Here is a 27,854-nt window from a genome sequence, read left to right on the forward strand (position 1 = left end):
CGCTTTGCAGCAGGATGACTGCTGTGATATTTCATCTTCCTCGCAAAGGACTGTTGGACAGTCAATTGCCTACTGGGAGTAGTACAAGTGGTCTTCCGACTTCCCCTCTGGGATGACGATCGACTCCCAGCAGCAACAACAGCAGCGCCAGCAGCAGTAGGCGTTACACTCAAGGATGCATCGGAGGAATCCCAGGCAGGAGAGGACTCGTCAGACGTGCCAGTGACATGGCCTGCAGGACTATTGGCTTTCCTGTCTAAGGAGGAAATTGACACTGAGGGAGTTGGTGGTGTGGTTTGCAGGAGCTTGGTTACAAGAGGAAGGGATTTAGAGGTCAGTGGACTGCTTCCGCTGTCATCCAAAGTTTTTGAACTTGTCACTGACTTATGATTAATGCGCTGCAGGTGACGTATAAGGGAGGATGTTCTGAGGTGGTTAACGTCCTTACCCCTACTTATTACAGCTTGACAAAGGCAACACATGGCTTGACACCTGTTGTCCGCATTTGTGTACAGGATGCATACCTTCATGTTCCCATTTATCCATCTCATCAGGCGTACCTCAGATTTGCGGTGCAGGACTGTCATTGCCAATTTCAGACGTTGCTGTTTGGTCTCTCCACGGCCCAGAGAATTTTCACCAAGGTAATGGCGGAAATGATGGTTCTCCTGCGCAAGCAAGGTGTCACAATTATCCCGTACTTGAGCGATCTCATAAAAGCGAGATCAAGAGAGCAGTTGCTGAACAGCGTATCACTTTCACTGGATTTTCGGCTGGATTTTCAATATCCCAAAGTCGCAGTTGGTTCCTACGACTCGTCTGTCTTTCTTGGGCATGATTCTGGACACAGACCAGAAGAGGGTTTATCTCCCGATAGAAAAGGCCCAGGAACTCATGACTCTTGTCAGGAACCTATTGAAACCAAAACTTGTGTCAGTGCATCACTGCACTCGAGTCCTGGGAAAGATGGTGGCATCATACGAAGCCATTCCATTCGGCAGGTTCCATGCGAGGACTTTCCAATGGGACCTACTGGACAAGTGGTCCGGGTCACATTTACAGATGCATTGGTTGATCACCCTGTCCCCCAGGGTCAGGGTATCACTCCTGTGGTGGCTGCAGAGTGCTCACCGTCTCGAGTGACGCAGATTCGGCATTCAGGACTGGATCCTGGTGACCACAGATGCAAGCCTCCAAGGTTGGGGAGCAGTCACACAGGGAAGAAATTTCCAAGGTCTTTGGTCAAGTCAAGAGACTTGTCTTCACATCAACATCCTGAAACTAGGGGCCATATACAATGCCCTACGTCAAGCGGAGACCTTACTTTGCGACCAACCGGTTCTGATCCAGTCAGACAACATCACCGCAGTGGCTCATGTAAACCGCCAAGGCGGCACAAGGAGCAGAGTGGCGATGGCACAAGCCACCAGAATTCTTCGCTGGGTGGAGAATCACGCAAGCGCACTGTCAGCAGTGTTCATTCTGGGAGTGGACAACTGGGAAGCAGACTTCCTCAGCAGACACAACCTACATCCGGGAGAGTGGGGACTTCATCAGGAAGTCTTTGCACAGATTACAAGTTGGTGGGAACTGCCACAGATAGACATGATGGCGTCCCGGCTCAACAAAAAGCTACATAGGTATTGCGCAAGGTCAAGAGACCCTCAGGCAGTAGCTGTAGACGCCCTAGTGACACCGTGGGTGTTCCGGCCGATCTATGTATTTCCTCCTCTTCCTCTCATACCCAAGGTGTTGAGGATAATAAGACAAAGAGGAGTGAGAACAATCCTCATTGTTCCAGATTGGCCACAGAGGACCTGGTATCCGGATCTGCAGGAAATGCTCACAGAAGATCCGTGGCCTCTTCCTCTAAGACAGGACCTGTTGCATCAGGGGCCCTGTCTGTTCCAAGACTTACCGCGGCTCCGTTTCACGGCATGGTGGTTGAATGCCGGATCCTAGCAGTGAAAGGCATTCCGGTTGAGGTCATCCCTACGCTGATAAAGGCTAGGAAGGATGTAACGTCAAAACATTACACCGTATATGGCGAAATTATGTTTCTTGGTGTGAGGCCAGGAATGCTCCTATGGAAGAATTCCATCTGGGCCGTTTCCTTCACTTCCTACAAACTGGAGTGAATTTGGGCCTAAAATTAGGCTCTATTAAGGTCCAGATTTCGGCCTTATCCATTTTCTTTCAAAAAGAATTGGTTTCTCTTCCAGAAGTTCAGACTTTTGTAAAAGGAGTGCTGCATATTCAGCCTCCTTTTGTGCCTCCGGTGGCACCTTGGGACCTTAACGTGGTGTTAAGTTTTCTAAAATCACACTGGTTTGAACCACTTAAAACGGTGGAGTTAAAATATCTCACGTGGAAGGTGGTCATGTTATTAGCCTTGGCTTCGGCTAGGCGAGTGTCGGAATTAGCAGCTTTGTCACATAAAAGCCCATATTTGGTGTTCCATGTGGATAGAGCGGAATTGCGGACCCGTCCTCAATTCCTACCAAAAGTGGTCTCATCTTTTCATATGAACCAACCTATTGTGGTGCCTTTGGCTACGCGTGACTTGGAGGATTCCGAGTTACTTGATGTGGTCAGGGCTTTGAAAATTTACGTGGCCAGGACGGCTAGAGTCAGGAAAACTGAAGCGCTGTTTGTCCTGTATGCAACCAACAAGATTGGTGCCCCTGCTTCAAAGCAGGCTATTGCTCGCTGGATTTGTAACACAATTCAGCAAGCGCATTCTATGGCTGGATTGCAGTTACCGAAATCGGTCAAGGCCCATTCCACGAGGAAAGTGGGCTCTTCTTTGGCGGCTGCCCGAGGGGTCTCGGCACTACAGCTGTGTCGAGCTGCTACTTGGTCAGGTTCAAACACCTTTTCAAAATACTATAAGTTTGATACCCTGGCTGAGGAGGAACTCATGTTTGCTCAATCGGTGCTGCAGAGTCATCCGCACTCTCCCGCCCGTTTTGGAGCTTTGGTATAATCCCCATGGTCCTTACGGAGTCCCCAGCATCCTCTAGGACGTTAGAGAAAATAAGATTTTAAACCTACCGGTAAATCTTTTTCTCGTAGTCCGTAGAGGATGCTGGGCGCCCGTCCCAAGTGCGGACTACTTCTGCAATACTTGTATATAGTTATTGCTTCAATAAGGGTTATGTTATAGTTGCATCGGTCCTGTACTGATGCTACAGTATGTTGTTTTTTCGTACTCATTTCTGTGTAGTTTATCACAAGTTATACGGTGTGATTGGTGTGGCTGGTATGAATCTTGCCCTGGATTAACAAAATCCTTTTCTCGTACTGTCAGTCTCCTCTGGGCACAGTTTCTCTAACTGTGGCATAGAGGGGCATAGAGGGAGGAGCCACTGCACACCCAGAACTAAAGTCTTTCTTAAAGTGCCCATGTCTCCTGCGGAGCCCGTTTATCCCCATGGTCCTTACGGAGTCCCCAGCATCCTCTACGGACTACGAGAAAAAGATTTACCGGTAGGTTTAAAATCTTATTTTCTACTTTATTCTTTTCTATCCTAGTTTATTACGACCAACTCTCATCCAAGGAGTTTGACATTCTACTACCTGCATGCAATTTAAATTGCTTAAATTGTTTATATGGTTGATTTGTACTTCACAATCCATAATCTGCAACTTGGATGTACTTGTGTCATTGAAAATCTTATAATAAAAATGTTTATATATTGAAATAAAAAGTTATAAGACATATGCATTCAATATTTGAAGAAACAAAATAAAATAAAGCTATGTATTGGGTTTCACTAACAAGCACATTGGAAGACTTGACTACTGTTAAAAGACATGCATTACATGGTATAGAGCCACAAACCACAATGTAGTAAAATAAAAACAAACTTACATGTGTATCAAACCTATGTGAGGCTTACATTGATAGTACAAGATCAACACTCTATCAACTGTGCAAACTAGACTGCACATAAATGCCATAAAATTTATCTGAGATTTTAGTAAATAAGGCCTGTTGCTGTCCGGGTCACACAGCCGTCACGGCCCGCCCCCATACGGTCCGGTCATGTCTGTGTTGTCCTGACTGTGCCCCCAAAATGGCGGCACAACGCCGCTGGCCCGACTCCTCCTGCCCAGTGACCGCCTCTGCCTGTCAATCAGGCAGAGGCGCTCACTGGGCAGAGATGCTGATCGCATCTCTGGCATGTGCCGGTGCACTGTGGCACCAGCACACACGCACTTCAGACCTGATCTCCTGTTGTGTGAATATGCACAGCAGGGATCAGGTCTTAATTAGGCCCTATATACAGCTGTCAGTAAAGCAGGGATGTGCTGCTGCCAGTGAGGCAGGGATGTGCTGCTGTCAGTGAAGCAGTGATGTGCTGCTGTCAGTGAAGCAGTGATGTGCTGCTGTCAGCGAGGCAGTGATGTGCTGCTGTCAGCGAGGCAGGGATGTGCTGCTATAAGTGAGGCAGGGATGTGCTGCCGTCAATGAGGCAGGGATGTGCTGCCGTCAATGTTGCAGGGATGTGCTGCTGTCAACGTTGCAGGGATGTGCTGCTGTCAGTGAAGCAGGAATGTGCTGCTGCAGTGAGGCAGAGATATGCTGCCCACTATCTCCCTATCACCCCTGCCTGAGTCACACACTTTCCCTTTCACCCCTGCCTCAGTTACCCACTATCTCCCAGTCACCGCTGCCTCAGTCAACCACTATACCTGCGACCCCTGCCGCAGTCACCCACTATCCCTGTCACCCCTGCCTCAGTCACCCACTGTCACCCTATCACCCCTGCTTCAGTCACCCACTATCCCTGTCAACCCTGCCTCAGTCTCTTACTGTCCCTGTCACCCCTGCCACAGTCATCCACTATCTCCCTATCATCCCTGCCTTATTCATTTATTATCCCTGTCACCCACTTTCTTCCCATACTTACCCAACCCCTTCCTATCACCCCTCCCTCAGTAACCCACTATCTCCCTGTCACCCCTGCCTCAGTCACCCACTATCATTGTCACCCCTGCATCAGTCACCCACTATCTCCCAGTCACCCCGGCTTCAGTCACCCACTATCTCCCACTCATACATGCTTCAGTCACCCACTATCTCCCAGTCATCCCTGCCTCAGTCACCTACTGACACCAGTGCAGATATTTCTGCTGCAGCCTCTCCACTCTCCAGCGTGAACTTCCTGACGACTGAGGAAATCCGCTTCCCAGTTGAGGACTCCGGGAATGAACACTGCCGATATTGCTGGCAGATGACGTTCTACCCAACTGAGGATTTTTTTATACTTCCAGCTTTGCCATGCAGTTTCGAGTGCCGCCTTGATGATTTGTGTACACTACCATGGTGGCGTTGTCCGATTGTACTTGAACAGGCCTGTTCTGTACTAGAGGCAGGGCCAGTATCAATGAATTGAACACTGCCCGCAATTCCAGAATGTTTATCGGGAGGAGAGATTCCTCTCTGGTCTACCGATGGTGAAGGGTCGTCATCACGGCCATGACCTTGGTGAATTTCCGAGGTGCGTGGCCAAACCAGAAGGCAGGACCTGAAATCCAAAAACTAACCAGGCACAACACTGCTTAGCTTCCAACATCAGATGAGATTGGACATATCCAGTGTGATGCGGCTGTAGATGATTTTTGCTGTTTCTAACTTCTACATCAATGAATAAGTTTCAAAATAGAATGCATCAAGAGAACGGTGTTGGTAGTATAAAACTACCTATAGCACCTGGTATTCCCAGGTGGTCTCACATCCAAGAACAAACCAGGCCTAAGATCAGGTAATATTGGGCATATACAGTGTGGTGTGGCTGTAGATGAGCTTAGTGGTTTCTGTTAGAGTTCTTCTACTTCTAACTACTAGTACATAAATGAATAAGCGGCCGGTTTATTAAACCTGGTGGAATGATAATTTGCATGGTGATAAAGTACCAGCCAATCAGCTCCTAATTGCCATGTCACACGCTGGGTTTGAAAAATGACAGCTAGGAGCTGACTGGCTGGTACTTTATCACCTTGCACTTTATCAGTTCACCAGGCTTAATAGATCTGCCCCAATGTTTCAAAATGGAATGCATCAAGAGAATGGTGTTGGTATTGTAAAAATACACACAGCTCCTGGTATTTCCTGGTGGTCTCCCATCCAAGTACTAAAACCAGGACCAACACTGCTCAGCTTCCATGATCAGGAGAGATTGGGCAAATCCAGTGTGCTGTGGCTGTAGATGAGCTGGTGGTTTCTGTTAGAGCTTTTCTACTTCTAACTTCTGGTACATAAAAGAATACGTGTAAAAATTAAATGTACCAAGAAAAGGGTGTTGGTAGTTTAAAAACACCTAAAGAATCTGATAATACATGGATGGGAGACTGCTTGGTAGTAACAAAGTCCAATACTGCTTTGCTTCAAAGATCAAATGAGATTGGGCATATCCAGTGTGGTGTGGCTTTAGATAAGCTTTGTGGTTTCTGTTAGAGCTCTTCTACTTCTAACTACTGGTACATTAATGAATATGTATAAGGTTGTAGTTTATCCAATATGCCTTTACTACCTTACCTTCCCCCCCCCCCCTCCCCTCCTTATAGCTTCCTTTGTTCTCTCCTCCTCGTGTGTGCGTTATTTGTTTTCTCATACGTCCTAGAGGATGCTGGTATCACATTAAGAACCATGGGGTATAGACGGGATCCGCAGGAGACATGGGCACTTTAAGACTTTCAAAGGGTGTGAACTGTCTCCTCCCTCTATGCCCCTCCTCCAGACTCCAGTTTTAGAATTGTGCCCAGTGAGACTGGATGCACTACAGGGGAGCTCTACTGAGTTTCTCTGAAAAGACTTATGTTAGTTTTTCTTATTTTCAGGGAGGCTGCTGGCAACAGTCTCCCTGCTTCGTGGGACTTAGGGGAGAGAAGTATGACCAACTTCTAGTGAGTTCAATGGCTCTACTTCTGGCAGACAGGACACCATTAGCTCCTGAGGGTGCTGATCGCTGGGTACGCCTAGATGCCCACTCCCGTAGCCTGCCATCACCCCCTTACAGAGCCAGAAGTCAGAAGACAGGCGAGTAGCAGAAGAACAGATGGCATTCTGAGGTACCACGCAGCGAGCGGAATGCTGTGCGCCATGCTCCCACACAAACACAGGCACTGCAGGGTGCAGGGCGTGGGGGGGGCACCCTGGGCAGCATAAATTCCTCACAAAAGGCTGGCAAAAGTGGACATTAGTGCCTGGGCACTGTCCTTACCCCGCCAGCGTAATTAATTATTTGTTTCTGAACGGGACAGAAGCGTGCCATTACAGCGGCGGGGCTTCTTCCTCACCAGCACACCTATAGAGCGTTACAAGTCTATCACTATAGAGTTTATTATTTCCAGACTGTGTACTTTTGACGCTGGGTTGTGAGCTGAAAAATCCCATCTGTCCCTCTGACAGATTTACTGTAGGTCTATCCCCCATAAGCCGATGTGTCTGTGGGTACTTGGTACATGTGTGTCAACATGTCGGTGGCTGAATGTTTTTCCCAAGAGGAAACTATATTAGGAATGCAGACATATGATGGTGGCCCTGTTGGCACCACCAATAACTGACTGGGTGAAAGTTTCAGTAATATCAGAGTGAGGTTGGATAAATCTGTGTCCCAGACACAGACGTAGAGAAAAGATGTGAGGTTCATGGCTATGCTTCTTTTCCCTCAGGCCCCGCAAAAATTTTATTTTGCCCAGTTACTACACACTGATACTGACTCGGATACTGATTCCTATGTCGACCATAATATTTCCTGATTAGATCCAATATTGGCAAGGAGCATTCAGTACATGATTGTGGATATTAAGGACATATTAACTAGAGATGAGCGGGTTCGGTTTCTCTGAATCCGAACCCGCCAGAACTTCATGGTTTTTTTCACGGGTCCGAGCAGACTCGGATCTTCCCGCCTTGCTCGGTTAACCCGAGCGCGCCCGAACGTCATCATGACGCTGTCGGATTCTCGCGAGGCTCGGATTCTATCGCGAGACTCGGATTCTATATAAGGAGCCGCGCGTCGCCGCCATTTTCACACGTGCATTGAGATTGATAGGGAGAGGACGTGGCTGGCGTCCTCTCCATTTAGATTATAAGAGACTGAGAGAGATTTACTGGAGCTGACTAGGAGGAGTACTGTTACTGTAGAAGTGTAGAGACTGAGTGGAGAGAGTTTACTAGTGAGGACAGTGCAGTTTACTTTATAATCCGTTCTCTGCCTGAAAAAAGCGATACACAGCACACAGTGACTCAGTCACATACCATATCTGTGTGCACTGCTCAGGCTCAGGCCAGTGTGCTGCATCATCTATTATCTATATATAATATTATATATATCTGTCTGACTGCTCAGCTCACACAGCTTATAATTGTGGGGGAGACTGGGGAGCACTACTGCAGTGCCAGTTATAGGTTATAGCAGGAGCCAGGAGTACATAATATATTATATAGTGAGTGACCACCAGACACACAGTGCAGTTTATTTAATATATCCGTTCTCTGCCTGAAAAAAGCGATACACACAGTGACTCAGTCAGTCACATACCATATCTGTGTGCACTGCTCAGGCTCAGGCCAGTGTGCTGCATCATCTATTATCTATATATAATATTATATATATCTGTCTGACTGCTCAGCTCACACAGCTTATAATTGTGGGGGAGACTGGGGAGCACTACTGCAGTGCCAGTTATAGGTTATAGCAGGAGCCAGGAGTACATAATATATTATATAGTGAGTGACCACCAGACACACAGTGCAGTTTATTTAATATATCCGTTCTCTGCCTGAAAAAAGCGATACACACAGTGACTCAGTCAGTCACATACCATATCTGTGTGCACTGCTCAGGCTCAGGCCAGTGTGCTGCATCATCTATATATATTATATATCTGTCTGACTGCTCAGCTCACACAGCTTATAATTGTGGGGGAGACTGGGGAGCACTACTGCAGTGCCAGTTATAGGTTATAGCAGGAGCCAGGAGTACATATTATATTAAAATTAAACAGTGCACACTTTTGCTGCAGGAGTGCCACTGCCAGTGTGACTGACCAGTGACCTGACCACACTGACCACCAGTATAGTTAGTAGTATACTTATATTGTGATTGCCTGAAAAAGTTAAACACTCGTCGTGTGACTTCACTTGTGTGTTTTTTTTTTTTTTATTCTATAAAAATAAAACTCATTCTGCTGACAGACAGTGTATATATTATATAATATATAATATATACCTGTCCGGCTGCAGTAGTGATATATATATATTTTTTATATCATTTATCATCCAGTCGCAGCAGACACAGTACGGTAGTTCACGGCTGTGGCTACCTCTGTGTCTCTGCACTCGGCAGGCAGTCCGTCCATAATTGTAATACCACCTAACCGTGGATTTTTTTCATTCTTCTTTATACATACATAGTTACATAGACATCTTCTCTTTATCAACCAGTCTATATTAGCTGCAGACACAGTACAGTACGGTAGTTCACGGCTGTGGCTACCTCTGTGTCTGCACTCGGCAGGCAGTCCGTCCATAATTGTATACCACCTAACCGTGGTTTTTTTTCATTCTTCTTTATACATACATAGTTACATAGACATCTTCTCTTTATCAACCAGTCTATATTAGCTGCAGACACAGTACAGTACGGTAGTTCACGGCTGTGGCTACCTCTGTGTCTGCACTCGGCAGGCAGTCCGTCCATAATTGTATACCACCTAACCGTGGTTTTTTTTCATTCTTCTTTATACATACATAGTTACATAGACATCTTCTCTTTATCAACCAGTCTATATTAGCTGCAGACACAGTACAGTACGGTAGTTCACGGCTGTGGCTACCTCTGTGTCTGCAGTCGGCAGGCAGTCCATAATTGTATACTAGTATCCATCTCCATTGTTTACCTGAGGTGCCTTTTAGTTGTGCCTATTAAAATATGGAGAACAAAAATGTTGAGGTTCCAAAATTAGGGAAAGATCAAGATCCACTTCCACCTCGTGCTGAAGCTGCTGCCACTAGTCATGGCCGAGACGATGAAATGCCAGCAACGTCGTCTGCCAAGGCCGATGCCCAATGTCATAGTACAGAGCATGTCAAATCCAAAACACCAAATATCAGAAAAAAAAGGACTCCAAAACCTAAAATAAAATTGTCGGAGGAGAAGCGTAAACTTGCCAATATGCCATTTACCACACGGAGTGGCAAGGAACGGCTGAGGCCCTGGCCTATGTTCATGGCTAGTGGTTCAGCTTCACATGAGGATGGAAGCACTCAGCCTCTCGCTAGAAAAATGAAAAGACTCAAGCTGGCAAAAGCAGCACAGCAAAGAACTGTGCATTCTTCGAAATCCCAAATCCACAAGGAGAGTCCAATTGTGTCGGTTGCGATGCCTGACCTTCCCAACACTGGACGTGAAGAGCATGCGCCTTCCACCATTTGCACGCCCCCTGCAAGTGCTGGAAGGAGCACCCGCAGTCCAGTTCCTGATAGTCAGATTGAAGATGTCAGTGTTGAAGTACACCAGGATGAGGAGGATATGGGTGTTGCTGGCGCTGGGGAGGAAATTGACATGGAGGATTCTGATGGTGAGGTGGTTTGTTTAAGTCAGGCACCCGGGGAGACACCTGTTGTCCGTGGGAGGAATATGGCCGTTGACATGCCAGGTGAAAATACCAAAAAAATCAGCTCTTCGGTGTGGAGGTATTTCACCAGAAATGCGGACAACAGGTGTCAAGCCGTGTGTTCCCTTTGTCAAGCTGTAATAAGTAGGGGTAAGGACGTTAACCACCTCGGAACATCCTCCCTTATACGTCACCTGCAGCGCATTCATAATAACTCAGTGACAAGTTCAAAAACTTTGGGTGACAGCGGAAGCAGTCCACTGACCAGTAAATCCCTTCCTCTTGTAACCAAGCTCACGCAAACCACCCCACCAACTCCCTCAGTGTCAATTTCCTCCTTCCCCAGGAATGCCAATAGTCCTGCAGGCCATGTCACTGGCAATTCTGACGAGTCCTCTCCTGCCTGGGATTCCTCCGATGCATCCTTGCGTGTAACGCCTACTGCTGCTGGCGCTGCTGTTGTTGCCGCTGGGAGTCGATGGTCATCCCAGAGGGGAAGTCGTAAGCCCACTTGTACTACTTCCAGTAAGCAATTGACTGTTCAACAGTCCTTTGCGAGGAAGATGAAATATCACAGCAGTCATCCTACTGCAAAGCGGATAACTGAGGCCTTGACAACTATGTTGGTGTTAGACGTGCGTCCGGTATCCGCCGTTAGTTCACAGGGAACTAGACAATTTATTGAGGCAGTGTGCCCCCGTTACCAAATACCATCTAGGTTCCACTTCTCTAGGCAGGCGATACCGAGAATGTACACGGACGTCAGAAAAAGACTCACCAGTGTCCTAAAAAATGCAGTTGTACCCAATGTCCACTTAACCACGGACATGTGGACAAGTGGAGCAGGGCAGGGTCAGGACTATATGACTGTGACAGCCCACTGGGTAGATGTATGGACTCCCGCCGCAAGAACAGCAGCGGCGGCACCAGTAGCAGCATCTCGCAAACGCCAACTCTTTCCTAGGCAGGCTACGCTTTGTATCACCGCTTTCCAGAATACGCACACAGCTGAAAACCTCTTACGGCAACTGAGGAAGATCATCGCGGAATGGCTTACCCCAATTGGACTCTCCTGTGGATTTGTGGCATCGGACAACGCCAGCAATATTGTGTGTGCATTAAATATGGGCAAATTCCAGCACGTCCCATGTTTTGCACATACCTTGAATTTGGTGGTGCAGAATTTTTTAAAAAACGACAGGGGCGTGCAAGAGATGCTGTCGGTGGCCAGAAGAATTGCGGGACACTTTCGGCGTACAGGCACCACGTACAGAAGACTGGAGCACCACCAAAAACTACTGAACCTGCCCTGCCATCATCTGAAGCAAGAAGTGGTAACGAGGTGGAATTCAACCCTCTATATGCTTCAGAGGTTGGAGGAGCAGCAAAAGGCCATTCAAGCCTATACAATTGAGCACGATATAGTAGGTGGAATGCACCTGTCTCAAGCGCAGTGGAGAATGATTTCAACGTTGTGCAAGGTTCTGATGCCCTTTGAACTTGCCACACGTGAAGTCAGTTCAGACACTGCCAGCCTGAGTCAGGTCATTCCCCTCATCAGGCTTTTGCAGAAGAAGCTGGAGACATTGAAGGAGGAGCTAACACGGAGCGATTCCGCTAGGCATGTGGGACTTGTGGATGGAGCCCTTAATTCGCTTAACAAGGATTCACGGGTGGTCAATCTGTTGAAATCAGAGCACTACATTTTGGCCACCGTGCTCGATCCTAGATTTAAAGCCTACCTTGGATCTCTCTTTCCGGCAGACACAAGTCTGCTGGGGTTGAAAGACCTGCTGGTGACAAAATTGTCAAGTCAAGCGGAACGCGACCTGTCAACATCTCCTCCTTCACATTCTCCCGCAACTGGGGGTGCGAGGAAAAGGCTCAGAATTCCGAGCCCACCCGCTGGCGGTGATGCAGGGCAGTCTGGAGCGACTGCTGATGCTGACATCTGGTCCGGACTGAAGGACCTGACAACGATTACGGACATGTCGTCTACTGTCACTGCATATGATTCTCTCAACATTGATAGAATGGTGGAGGATTATATGAGTGACCGCATCCAAGTAGGCACGTCACACAGTCCGTACTTATACTGGCAGGAAAAAGAGGCAATTTGGAGGCCCTTGCACAAACTGGCTTTATTCTACCTAAGTTGCCCTCCCAAAAGTGTGTACTCCGAAAGAGTGTTTAGTGCCGCCGCTCACCTTGTCAGCAATCGGCGTACGAGGTTACATCCAGAAAATGTGGAGAAGATGATGTTCATTAAAATGAATTATAATCAATTCCTCCGCGGAGACATTGACCAGCAGCAATTGCCTCCACAAAGTACACAGGGAGCTGAGATGGTGGATTCCAGTGGGGACGAATTGATAATCTGTGAGGAGGGGGATGTACACGGTGATATATCGGAGGGTGAAGATGAGGTGGACATCTTGCCTCTGTAGAGCCAGTTTGTGCAAGGAGAGATTAATTGCTTCTTTTTTGGGGGGGGGTCCAAACCAACCCGTCATATCAGTCACAGTCGTGTGGCAGACCCTGTCACTGAAATGATGGGTTGGTTAAAGTGTGCATGTCCTGTTTTGTTTATACAACATAAGGGTGGGTGGCAGGGCCCAAGGACAATTCCATCTTGCACCTCTTTTTTCTTTTCTTTTTCTTTGCATCATGTGCTGATTGGGGAGGGTTTTTTGGAAGGGACATCCTGCGTGACACTGCAGTGCCACTCCTAGATGGGCCCGGTGTTTGTGTCGGCCACTAGGGTCGCTAATCTTACTCATACAGTCAGCTACCTCATTGCGCCTCTTTTTTTCTTTGCGTCATGTGCTGTTTGGGGAGGGTTTTTTGGAAGGGACATCCTGCGTGACACTGCAGTGCCACTCCTAGATGGGCCCGGTGTTTGTGTCGGCCACTAGGGTCGCTAATCTTACTCACACAGCTACCTCATTGCGCCTCTTTTTTTCTTTGCGTCATGTGCTGTTTGGGGAGGGTTTTTTGGAAGGGACATCCTGCGTGACACTGCAGTGCCACTCCTAGATGGGCCCGGTGTTTGTGTCGGCCACTAGGGTCGCTAATCTTACTCACACAGCTACCTCATTGCGCCTCTTTTTTTCTTTGCGTCATGTGCTGTTTGGGGAGGGTTTTTTGGAAGGGCCATCCTGCGTGACACTGCAGTGCCACTCCTAGATGGGCCCGGTGTTTGTGTCGGCCACTAGGGTCGCTAATCTTACTCACACAGCTACCTCATTGCGCCTCTTTTTTTCTTTGCGTCATGTGCTGTTTGGGGAGGGTTTTTTGGAAGGGACATCCTGCGTGACACTGCAGTGCCACTCCTAGATGGGCCCGGTGTTTGTGTCGGCCACTAGGGTCGCTTATCTTACTCACACAGCGACCTCGGTGCAAATTTTAGGACTAAAAATAATATTGTGAGGTGTGAGGTATTCAGAATAGACTGAAAATGAGTGTAAATTATGGTTTTTGAGGTTAATAATACTTTGGGATCAAAATGACCCCCAAATTCTATGATTTAAGCTGTTTTTTAGTGTTTTTTGAAAAAAACACCCGAATCCAAAACACACCCGAATCCGACAAAAAAAATTCGGTGAGGTTTTGCCAAAACGCGTTCGAACCCAATACACGGCCGCGGAACCGAACCCAAAACCAAAACACAAAACCCGAAAAATTTCAGGCGCTCATCTCTAATATTAACATCACTGAGGACCCTGCTGTTCCTGACAAAGGGGTCTATATGTATGTATATATAGATATATAATGAAAGCTGATGTAACGTTCCTCCATCTCTGTTTGAGAAAGTCTGGGCCAGCTCGACAAGATGGTTTCAAATCCCCAAAAGGTTTCCGGTTGTTTATTCATTTCCTGCCACGGACAGAATAAAGTGGGAGTCACCCCCTGTTCTGCACGGGGCCCTGTCACAAATCCAGCGGATCGTACGCAGGAAGCTACATTATTTCTAGTTATGTAACCACGGGTACATTACTTAGACCTGCCATTACATGCGCATGGGTGAGTAGTAGTATTCAAGAATTGGTCAAATACCTTGTCATCCGATATATATATCCTGGAGACATGGGATACTCCTTACGTTGGATCATATCAAGGACACTGCAGCATACTTACGACTGCAAGGGATATAGGACTCTTGAGTTCACGGGCCAATTTCATGGCAGTCTCGGATAGGAGGGCATTGTGGATTCACCAAGGGAATGCTGATGCTGACTCCAAGAAGAAAGGGAGTCTCTTCCTTATGAAGGTGAAGCCTTGTTTGGCGACGGCCTAGTTAATTTGATCTCGGCAGCTACCGCAGGTAAGTCAACCTTCATGCCCTATGTTCCCTCTCAACGGATGAAGACGCATCATTATCTAACGCAGTCATTTTGGCCCAATAGATATGCAAGAAGTTAAGATTCCCCTTTCTTTGCAGGTAGAGGAAGGAGAAGAGGGAAGAGGTCTGTAGCCTCTTCAAGATCGCAGGAGCAGAGATCGTCCTCTGCTTCTGCCAAATCCACTGCATGACGCTGGGGCTCTCTTGCAGGAGCCCACACCAGTGGGGGCACGTCTAAAACACTTCAGTCAGTTCTGGATTAATTTGGACCTGGACTTGTGGGTTTTACAAATAGTGTCCCAAGGGTACAAACTGGGGTTTCAAGACGTTCCCCCTCACCGATTGTTCAAATCGGCCTTAGTCAGCAGGGAGAAGGCTTTTATTCAAGCCTCTTCGTGGTCCCGAAGCCGGACGGCTCAGTCAGACCAATCTTAAATCTGAAATCCCTCAATTTCTACCTAAAGAAATTCAATTTCAAGATGGAATCTCTCAGGGTAGGGATCTCCAGTCCGGAGGAAGGAGATTTCATGGTTTTGGTAGACATAAGGATGCCTACTTACATGTTCCTGTTTAGCCACTGCATCAAGCTACCTGAGGTTTGCAATTCAGGATTGTCATTACCAATTTCAGACGTTGCCGTTTGGTCTGTCCACGGCTCCGAGGATTTTCACCAGGGTGATGGCGGAAATGATGGTTCTCCTTCGCAAGCAAGGAGTCACAATTATCCCGTACTTGGATGATCTCTTGATAAAGGCGAGATCCAGGGACCAGTTGTTGCAAAACATTGCACTCTCCCTGACAGTTCTTCAACAACATGGTTGGCTCCTAAACTTCCCAAAATCGCAGTTGGTCCCAATGATGCGGTTGTTGTTTTTGGGAGTGATACTGGACACAGAAGAGGTTTTGTTCCAGTGGAAAGGCTATGGAGATCCAGAGTCTGGTCAAACAAATTCTGAAACCAGCAAGAGTGTTAATCCATCAATGCATTCGGTTGCTGGGGAAGATGGTTGCGGCCTACGAGGCCATTCAGTTTGGCAGGTTCCATGCTAGAGTGTTCCAGTGGGACCTGTCGGACAAGTGGTCCGGATCCCACCTACACATGCACCGGAGGATAATCCTGTTTTCCAAGACCAGAATATCACTCCATTGGCGGCTGCACAGTTCTCACCTCCTAGAGGGGCGAAGGTTCGGGATCCAGGACGGGATCCTAGGGACCACGGATGCAACCCTCCGAGGCTGGGGAGCAGTCACACAGGGGGAAAACATCCAAGGAAGATGGTCAAGTCGGGAAAGTTGTCTCCACATAAATGTTCTGGAGTTAAGGGCCATTTAATAACTGCAGACACAGTACGCACTGGGACGGGTGCCCAGCATCCTCTACGGACTAAAAGAAAAGGATTTACCGGTAGGTATTAAAATCCTATTTTCTCTAACGTCCTAGAGGATGCTGGGGACTCCGTAAGGACCATGGGGATAGACGGGCTCCGCAGGAGACATGGGCACTTTAAGAAAGACTTTAGTTCTGGGTGTGCAGTGGCTCCTCCATCTATGCCCCTCCTCCAGACCTCCATTTGATACTGTGTCCAGTGGAGACTGGGTGCTTTTCAGGAGCTCTCCTGAGCTTTCTGACAGAAAGTATTTTGTTAGGTTTTTAATTTTCAGGGAGCACTGCTGGCAACAGACTCCCTGCATCGAGGGACTGAGGGGAGAGAAGCAGCCCTAATCTCTGAGTTGCAAGGTCCTGCTTCTTAGGCTACTGGACACCATTAGCTCCAGAGGGATTGGTACGCAGGATCTCACCCTCGCCGTCCGTCCCAGAGCCGCGCCGCCGTCCCCCTCGCAGAGCCGGAAGATAGAAGCCGGGTGAGTATGAGAAGAAAAGAAAGACTTCAGCGGCGGCAGAAGACTTCATGATCTTCACTGAAGTAACGCACAGCACTGCAGCTGTGTGCCATTGCTCCCATACACCTCCCATACTCTGGTCACTGTAAGGGTGCAGGGCGCAGGGGGGGCGCCCTGGGCAGCAATATAAACCTCTTTTTGCCAAAAATATAACACATATACAGCTTGGCACTGTATATATGTATGAGCCCCCGCCAATTTTACAGTTTAAGCGGGACAGAAGCCCGCCGCCGAGGGGGCGGGGCTTCTCCCTCAGCACTCACCAGCGCCATTTTTTCTCCACAGCACCGCTGAGGAAGCTCCCGAAACTCTCCCCTGCTGAAACCTCGGTAGACAAGAGGGTTGAAAAGAGGGGGGGGGGGGCACATAATTCGGCGCAAATTACATACAGCAGCACTACTGGGCAAACATTAAGTTACTGTGTTATTCCTGGGTTATATAGCGCTGGGGTGTGTGCTGGCATACTCTCTCTCTCTCTGTCTCTCCAAAGGGCCTTGTGGGGAAACTGTCTTCAGAAAAAGCATTCCCTGTGTGTGTGTGTGGTGTGTCGGTACACGTGTGTCGACATGTCTGAGGAAGAAGGCTATATTAGAGAGGAGCGGGAGCAAATTAATGTGGTGTCTCCGCCGACAGCTGATTGGATGGATATGTGGAATGTTTTAAATGCTAGTGTAAACTCATTGCACAAAAGATTGGTCAGTCCCACGCTGATTGCCATAGCGCCCTTTTCGAGACTGCAGAACTCTATCCCTTAGCCACGGTTGGCACAGCTGGATGGTGCCCCTGGCAAGTGCCATCCTGGCCAAGGGGTAGATACGCCCCTGAGGGTCAGGGCCAGCAACAGTGTGTTGCCTTTGTCAAGCTGTAATAAGTAGGGGTAAGGACGTTAACCACCTCAGAACATCCTCCCTTATACGTCACCTGCAGCGCATTAATCATAAGTCAGTGACAAGTTCAAAAACTTTGGATGACAGCGGAAGCAGTCCACTGACCACTAAATCCCTTCCTCTTGTAACCAAGCTCCTGCAAACCACACCACCAACTCCCTCAGTGTCAATTTCCTCCTTAGACAGGAGAGCCAATAGTCCTGCAGGCCATGTCACTGGCAAGTCTGACGAGTCCTCTCCTGCCTGGGATTCCTCCGATGCATCCTTGAGTGTAACGCCTACTGCTGCTGGCGCTGCTGTTGTTGCTGCTGGGAGTCGATCGTCATCCCAGAGGGGAAGTCGGAAGACCACTTGTACTACTTCCAGTAGGCAATTGACTGTCCAACAGTCCTTTGCGAGGAAGATGAAATATCACAGCAGTCATCCTGCTGCAAAGCGGATAACTCAGGTCTTGTCAGCCTGGGTGGTGAGAAACGTGGTTCCGGTATCCATCGTTAATTCAGAGGCAACTAGAGACTTGATTGAGGTACTGTGTCCCCGGTACCAAATGCCATCTAGGTTCCATTTCTCTAGGCAGGCGATACCGAAAATGTACACAGACCTCAGAAAAAGAGTCACCAGTGTCCTAAAAAATGCAGTTGTACCCAATGTCCACTAGTCCACATGTCCGTGGTTAAGTGGAGCAGGGCAGACTCAGGACTATATGACTGTGACAGCCCACTGGGTAGATGTATTGCCTCCCGCAGCAAGAACAGCAGCGGCGGCACCAGTAGCAGCATCTCGCAAATGCCAACTCGTTCCTAGGCAGGCTACGCTTTGTATCACCGCTTTCCATAAGAGGCACACAGCTGACAACCTCTTACGGAAACTGAGGAACATCATCGCAGAATGGCTTACCCCAATTTGACTCTCCTGGGGATTTGTGACATCGGACAACGCCACCAATATTGTGCGTGCATTACATCTGGGCAAATTCCAGCACGTCCCATGTTTTGCACATACATTGAATTTGGTGGTGCAGAATTATTTAAAAAACGACAGGGGCGTGCAAGAGATGCTGTCGGTGGCCCGAAGAATTGCAGGCCACTTTCTGCATTCAGCCACCGCGTGCCGAAGACTGGAGCACCACCAAACATTCCTGAACCTGCCCTGCCATCCTCTGAAGCAAGAGGTGGTAACGAGGTGGAATTCAACCCTCTATATGCTTCAGAGGATGGAGGAGCAGCAAAAGGCCATTCAAGCCTATACATCTACCCACGATATAGGCAAAGGAGGGGGAATGCACCTGACTCAAGCGCAGTGGAGAATGATTTCAACGTTGTGCAAGGTTCTGCAATCCTTTGAACTTGCCACACGTGAAGTCAGTTCAGACACTGCCAGCCTGAGTCAGGTCATTCCCCTCATCAGGCTTTTGCAGAAGAAGCTGGAGACATTGAAGGAGGAGCTAAAACAGAGCGATTCCGCTAGGCATGTGGGACTTGTGGATGGAGCCCTTAATTCGCTTAACCAGGATTCAATCTGTTGAAATCAGAGCAATAAATTTTGGCCACCGTGCTCGATCCTAGATTTAAAACCTACATTGTATCTCTCTTTCCTGCAGACACAAGTCTGCAGAGGTTCAAAGACCTGCTGGTGAGAAAATTGTCAAGTCAAGCGGAACGTGACCCGTCAACAGCTCCTCCTTCACATTCTCCCGCAACTGGGGGTGCGAGGAAAAGGCTAAGAATTCCGAGCCCACCCGCTGGCGGTGATGCAGGGCAGTCTGGAGTGAGTGCTGACATCTGGTCCGGACTGAAGGACCTGGCAACGATTACTGACATGTCGTCTACTGTCACTGCATATGATTCTGTCACCTTTGAAAGAATGGTGGAGGATTATATGAGTGACCGCATCCAGGTAGGCACGTCAGACAGTCCGTATGTATACTGGCAGGAAAAAGAGGCAATTTGGAGGCCCTTGCACAAACTGGCTTTATTCTACCTAAGTTGCCCTCCCTCCAGTGTGTACTCCAAAAGAGTGTTTAGTGCAGCCGCTCACCTTGTCAGCAATCGGCGTACGAGGTTACTTCCAGAAAATGTGGAGAAGATGATGATCCTCAAAATGAATTATAATCAATTCCTCCGTGGAGACATTCATAAGCAATTGCCTCCAGAAAGTACACAGGGATCTGAGATGGTGGATTCCAGTGGGGACGAATTAATAATCTGTGAGGAGGGCGATGTACACAGTGAAAGGGGTGAGGAATCGGAGGATGATGAGGTGAACATCTTGCCTCTGTAGAGCCAGTTTGTGCAAGGAGAGATTGATTGCTTCTTTTTTGGTGGGGGTCCAAACCAACCAGTCATTTCAGTCAGCCGTGTGGCAGACCCTGTTGCTGAAATGATGGGTTCGTCAATGTTTTTCTTTTCAATCTAAGCCCCTGCAGTTTTTTGTAAGAATCTGCTTCGTTATGATGATCAACAAGTCACAAGGGCAAACACTCAGGGCTGGAGGCGTAGATCTTAGGACCAGCTGCTACAAGCATGGCAAAGGTGTCACTATCATTGGTGACACCCAGAGAGGCAGCGAGGGAGATTGTAATGCAGTGCGCGCAGATAAGCAGCGCAATGGTAAAATGGAGGCATGGTCTCATAGGTAGGGGTGTGGCCTGTTGGCCTGAATCTCCATTTTGTTGCTCCGGGTATCCCGGGGGTTGAGTGCTGCACCCGGGGACTAGTGTGTGAGTGGTGCTGGCTCCTGCACAGTGACAGAAACTGGGTGTTGCACGTAATGTCACAGTGAAACACCCATATTCTGTCACTGAAGAGGAGCCGGCACTTTGGTGTCACCCCCCTTGGCGGGTGACACTCGGGTGTGGGCCGCAACCCCGTTGTGATGCCACTGACCCATGGGAAGCTTTACGTGGCTTACCCGTGTGTTAGTAGCCCCAAGCATCTTTTGTGTTAGTCCCTGAAGAAAAACTTCAAATATTTACAAATAAATTTTGTAATCAATGGGCCTAATTCAGTAAGGATTGCAAATTCTGCTAAGTAACAGAATTTGCAATCCTTTGGTTCGCATGCTGGGGCCACCCAGCATGCCGCCTCCCTTCTTGACCACGCTGAAATTGCAGTCGCAGTGCAGTTCAGCGTGATCATAAAAAATGGGTTAGCCTCCTGTTGGTGCAGACTGTGGGGTAAATTTACTAAGCTCCCGATTTTGACCGAGATGCCGTTTTTTCATCAAAGTGTCATCTCGGTAATTTACTAAGCACTAATCACGGCAGTGATGAGGGCATTCGTAATTTTTTGCAAGTTCAGGTAAAAAATTACGAATGAATACACCATCGGTCAAAATGCGGCTGTTTAAGTATGAATCTCGGTCATTTACTAAGAAGTGCAAAGCAAAAAAAGAACAAACACTGCCGTGAAAAATTACAACTCGTAAAAAAGTGCTAAAAAAAAACAGACCTGCTTTTTTTATTCGTGATTGGATAGGCATGCACGGATCCATGAGATCCGTGCATGTATATCAGTGGGAAGGGGTGGGAAAGTGCTTATTTTTTCAAAAAAAAATTGCGTGGGGTCCCCCCTCCTAAGCATAACCAGCCTCGGGCTCTTTGAGCCGATCCTGGTTGCAGAAATATGGGGAAAAAAATGACAGGGGTTCCCCCATATTTAAGCAACCAGCATCGGGCTCTGCGCCTGGTCCTGGTCCCAAAAATACGGGGGACAAAAAGAGTAGGGGTCCCCCGTATTTTTAAAACCAGCACCGGGCTCCACTAGCTGGACAGATAATGCCACAGCCGGGGGTCACTTTGATATAGTGCCCTGCGGCCGTGGCATCAAAAATCCAACTAGTCACTCCTGGCCGGGGTACCCTGGGGGAGTGGGGACCCCTTCAATCAAGGGGTCCCCCCCCCCCAGCCACCCAAGGGCCAGGGGTGAAGCCCGAGGCTGTCCCCCCCCATCCAATGGGCTGCGGATGGGGAGGCTGATAGCCTTTGTTGTAAAAGAAAAGATATTGTTTTTAGTAGCAGTACTACAAGGCCCAGCAAGCCTCCCCCGCATGCTGGTACTTGGAGAACCACAAGTACCAGCATGCGACGGAAAAACGGGCCCGCTGGTACCTGTAGTACTACTACTAAAAAAATACCCAAAAAAAGACAAGACACACACACCGTGAAAGTATAATTTGATTACATACATACACACATACATACATACTTACCTTAAGTTCCCACGCAGGTCGGTCCTCTTCTCCAGTAGAATCCAAGGGGTACCTGTTGAAGAAATTATACTCACGAGATCCAGGGGTCCAGGCTCCTCGGGAAATCCAGGGGTAATCCACGTACTTGACAAAAAAAACAAAACGGTGTCCCGACCACGAACTGAAAGGGGACCCATGTTTGCACATGGGTCACCTTTCCACGAATGCCAGAAAGCCACTTTGACTTCTGTCTAAGTGGGTTTCTTCAGCCAATCAGGGAGTGCCACGTTGTAGCACTCTCCTGATCAGCTGTGTGCTCCTGTCCTCACTGACAGGCGGCACACGGCAGTGTTACAATGTAGCGCCTATGCGCTACATTGTAACCAATGATGGGAACTTTCTGCCCTGCGGTTGACCTAAAGTGACGTCACCGCTGAGCTGAAAGTTCCCATCATTGGTTACAATGTAGCGCATAGGCGCTACATTGTAACACTGCCGTGTGCTGCCTGTCAGTGAGGACAGGACCACACAGCTGATCAGGAGAGTGCTACAACGTGGCGCTCCCTGATTGGCTGAAGAAACCCACTTAGACAGAAGTCAAAGTGGCTTTCTGGCATTCGTGGAAAGGTGACCCATGTGCAAACATGGGTCCCCTTTCAGTTCGTGGTCGGGACACCGTTTTGTTTTTTTTGTCAAGTACGTGGATTACCCCTGGATTTCCCGAGGAGCCTGGACCCCTGGATCTCGTGAGTATAATTTCTTCAACAGGTACCCCTTGGATTCTACTGGAGAAGAGGACCGACCTGCGTGGGAACTTAAGGTAAGTATGTATGTATGTGTGTATGTATGTAATAAAATTATACTTTCACGGTGTGTGTGTCTTGTCTTTTTTTGGGTATTTTTTTAGTAGTAGTACTACAGGTACCAGCGGGCCCGTTTTTCCGTCGCATGCTGGTACTTGTGGTTCTCCAAGTACCAGCATGCGGGGGAGGCTTGCTGGGCCTTGTAGTACTGCTACTAAAAACAATATCTTTTCTTTTACAACAAAGGCTATCAGCCTCCCCATCCGCAGCCCATTGGATGGGGGGGGACAGCCTCGGGCTTCACCCCTGGCCCTTGGGTGGCTGGGGGGGGGGACCCCTTGATTGAAGGGGTCCCCACTCCCCCAGGGTACCCCGGCCAGGGGTGACTAGTTGGATTTTTGATGTCATGGCAGCAGGGCACTATATAAAAGTGACCCCCGGCTGTGGCATTATCTGTCCAGCTAGTGGAGCCCGGTGCTGGTTTTAAAAATACGGGGGACCCCTACTCTTTTTGTCCCCCGTATTTTTGGGACCAGGACCAGGCGCAGAGCCCGATGCTGGTTGCTTAAATATGGGGGAACCCCTGTCATTTTTCCCCCCATATTTCTGCAACCAGGATCGGCTCAAAGAGCCCGAGGCTGGTTATGCTTAGGAGGGGGGACCCCACGCATTTTTTTTGGGGATTTTACATTGTTTAATTAAAAAAAAAAAAAATAAGAACCCCAGCACGGATCACACAGATCCGGCCGAGATTGATTGTAAAAAAAAACGGCAGTGTTTTGCTAATCACTGCCGTAAAAATAGGTAAAAAAAAACGAATGACATCGACATCGGAAGAAAAGAAAAACCCGAATACGACAGCTTAGTAAATCCATCGTAATCAATTCAAAAAGTTGCAGTTTTACACTGTCGATGTCATTCGTGATTGAACTTTGACCTTTTTTCGGAAATTACGAATCTTAGTAAATTTACCCCTGTATGTGTGCGCAGGAAGCCGCCACCATTTTTGTGATCGCAGCTGCTGCATGTGATGTCATGCAACCGCTCTGACCACGCCTCCTGTTTCTCCGTTGCCGACCCCATTTTGAAGCCCTGCCCACGCACCGCTCCATCTCCGACTTGGAAATGGAGTGTTGCTGACCCCCCCCCCCAGCACCGATTGACAGTCAGAGGCGATCGCATTAACTGAGGGGTGCCGCAGAAAATGCAGGCGCATGCGTATGCTCTTAGCAATTTTTGCAGTTGGACTGCTTATTGCGATTGCAATCCAACCTGAATCAGGCTCTATTACCTATCACAATGCACTGCGGGTAGTACAAAATGGGGTTAATATAAGAGAAAACCCACCAGAGCTGTGCTCCTTAACTGTCCCTGGTGGCTAGTGGAGCGGCTGCCCAGTAATCAGTGTCCACGCCAGTGCGCACATGGCCCGCCCCCTACAGCCATGCTGGATCACGGTATAGTGTGGGCACAGAAGTCCCTTACCTCCCTTTCATCAGCGGCCTCGTGATCCCGGAGGGCGGTGTGTGTGTGACTGACCTTAGGAAGAAACCGGAGCCTCCGCTGCAGTGACCCAGCAACCAGGGCGCGGGAGTATACTGCGCCGCTGGGAGTGATGGAGCTGCAGTAAAGATGTCTATTAGACCTAGCCTGCTGCAGCCCTTGTAGATTCTTATAAAAAAAAGTTCTTCTTTTCTTGTCAAAATTAATAGCTAAGAATAGGCTGCCTGAGGCAGCCCCCTCTTAAGTGGCCTGCTACTGAAGGCACCAACTACAAACTGAGCTCCCTGTTCATGGAAGCGAGGTTATAGAGGAGGGGGCGCTGAGCATCTTGGGAACAGTCAAAAGCTTTGAGCCTGTTGGTGCCTCAGATCAAGATCCTACTCTACACCCCAATGTGAATCCTTGTGGAGTCCAGTGTACCCCACAGAAGAAATGAATGTGTCACACCCATTGGCAGCAACATTAGAATAGCTGCTGATGGGCACAATTGAGAAAGGAAGGGGGGAAAACATTTGAATCCAGCACATATATGTAATTTGAATATGTAATTTGTACCTTCCTACTTTAAAATGTAATGGATGAACCTCACCCTGTGAGAACTATCTTCATGATCAAGAGATCTCATACGCAAGAAAAGCATGTGCTGGGATAGGGCTGTGGAGGGCGGCTGCTCGGGCACACACCCGTCAAGTTAAGGAGATTCAACTGAGGAAGCACAAGGGAACTGCAGGGAGACCACATATTTTCAGATGAACATGAGAGGGCGGAAGGCTGCCTAATACTGAAGCACCCTCAAACATCAAACCATATGCAACAACTAGTACAAGCATTCCTGGGGAAAGGTCTGCAGCAGACGGATTTGCATACGGTGATGTCATCCAAGCAATGGGCATAGTTGGCTGCAACCCTCGTCTGCATATGAAAAGAGAAAATGGTCACGCAGGGCATGGCGGCCTTTGTGGGGTTGCGCTTGGATGACCCCTAGATCGCTTTATACACCCCCATCAGTGTGGGGCTCATGTTGGCCATGCCCAAGCCCCTGAAGCATTCAAGCTGATTTCTTGCAGCAGCTGGACCCAGTAACAGCTCCAGAGTTGCTCTACAAGACAAGTAAAAGGGTGTGAGCCCTGCAGCACCACCTGTAGTTTGCATACACACATATATAGGACAGCATCTCTTATATGCCCCAGGGGCAATAAAATAGTAGCCTTATCTAGGGTATCCGTCCATGCCGCTACAGCACTACACACCCAGGCCGACGCAATTGCCGGTCTGAGTAAGGTACCTGAATGTGTATAAATGGACTTCAGGGTAATCTCCTGTTTGCGGTCAGCAGACTCTTTGAGGGTAGCCGTATCCTGGGACGGGAGGGCTACCTTCTTGGATAAGCGTGTTAATGCTTTGTCCACCCAAGGGGAGGATTCCCATCGTAACCTATCCGTTGATGGGAAAGGGGAATCCTTTTGGAAATCTGCAGGAGATTCCCAAGCTTTTTCACATAACTCGTTCAGCTCGTGTGAGGGGGGAAAGGTTACCTCAGGCTTCTTTCCCTTGTACATATGTACCCTCTTGTCAGGGATAGGGGGCTCCTCTGTGATGTGCAAAACATCTTTTATTGCCATAATCATATATCAAATGTATTTTGCCAATTTTGGCTGTAACTTTGCATCATCGTAATCGACACTGGAGTCAGAATCCGTGTCGGTATCTGTGTCAACAATCTGGATAGTGGGCGCTTATGAGACCCTGACAGTCCCTGCGACATAGGATCAGGCATGGGTTGAGTCCCTGACTGTCCCAAAGCTTCAGCCTTGTCTAATCTTTTGTACAATGAGTTTACACTAGCATATAAAACATTCCACATATCCATCCAATCAGGTGTCGGCGGAGACACCACGTTCATTTGCTCCCGCTCCTCTCTAATATAGCCTTCTTCCTCAGACATGTCGACACACGCGTACCGACACACCAGACACACAGGGAATACTTTTACTGAAGACATTTCCCCCACAAGGCCCTTTGGAGAGACAGAGAGAGAGTATGCCAGCACATACCCCAGCGCTATATAACCCAGGAATAGCACAGTAACTTAATGTTTGAACAATCGGTGAGGGGGAACATCTTGAAACCCCAGTTTGTACCCTTGGGACACTATTTGTAAAACACACGAGTCCATGTCCGAATGAATCCAGAACTGACTGAAGAGTTTTAGACGTGCCCCCACTGGTGCGGGCTCCTGCAAGAGAGCCCCAGCGTCATGCAGTGGATTTGGCAGAAGCAGAGGATGATCTCTGCTCCTGCGATCTTGAAGAGGATGCAGACCTCTTCTCTCTTCTCCTTCCTCTACCTGCAAAGAAAGGGGAATCTTAACTTCTTGCATATCTATTGGGCCGAAATGACTGCATCAGATAATGATGCGTCTTCATCCGTTGGGAGGGAACATAGGGCAAGAAGGTTGACTTACCTGCGGGAGCTGCCGAGATCAAATTAACTAGGCAGTCACCAAACAAGGCTTCACCTTCATAGGGAAGAGACTCCCTTTCTTCTTGGAGTCAGCATCAGCATTCTCTTGGTGAATCCACAATGCCCTCCTATCCGACACTGCCATGAAATTGGCCCGTGAACTCAAGAGTCCTATATCCCTTGCAGTCTCACGTAAGTATGCTGCAGTGTCCTTGATATGATACAACGTAAGGAGTATCCCATCTCTCCAGGGTATCTATATCGGATGACAAGGTATTCGACCAATTCTTGAATACTACTACTCACCCATGCACATGTAATGGCAGGTCTAAGTAATGTACCCGTGGTTACATAACTAGAAATAATGTAGCTTCCTGCATACAATCCGCTGGATTTGTGACAGGGCCCTGTGCAGAACAGGGGGTGACTCCCACTTTATTCTGTCCGCGGCGGGAAATGAATAAACAACCAGAATCCTTTTGGGGATTTGAAACCATCTTGTCGAGCTGGCCCAGACTTTCTCAAACAGAGATGGAGGAACGTTACTTCAGCTTTCATTATATATCTATATATACATACATATAGACCCCTTTGTCAGGAACAGCAGGGTCTTCAGTGATTTTAATATGTCCTTAATATCCACAATCATGTACTGAATGCTCCTTGCCAATATTGGATCTAATCAGGAAACATTATGGTCGACATAAGTATCAGTATCCGTGTCAGTATCAGTGTGTAGTAACTGGGCAAAATAACATTTTTGCGACCCAGCGGGGCCTGAGGGAAAAGAAACATAGCCATGAATATCACATCTATTCTCTACGTCTGTGTCTGGGACACAGATTTATCCAACCTTACTCTGATATTACTGAAACATTTACCCAGTCAGTTATTGGTGGTGCCAACAGGGCCACCATCATATGTCTGCATTCCTAATATAGTTTCCTCTTGGGAAAAACATTCAGCCACCGACATGTTGACACACATATACCAAGTACCCACAGACACACCGGCTTATGGGGGACAGACCGTCAGTAAATCTGTCAGAGGGACACAGAGGATTTTTCAGCTCACAATCCAGCGCCAAAAGTACACAGTCTGGGAAATAATAAACTCTATAGTGATAGACTTGTAATG

This window comes from Pseudophryne corroboree, unplaced genomic scaffold (assembly GCF_028390025.1).
Source record: "Pseudophryne corroboree isolate aPseCor3 unplaced genomic scaffold, aPseCor3.hap2 scaffold_407, whole genome shotgun sequence".
Classification (NCBI taxonomy): domain Eukaryota; kingdom Metazoa; phylum Chordata; class Amphibia; order Anura; family Myobatrachidae; genus Pseudophryne; species Pseudophryne corroboree.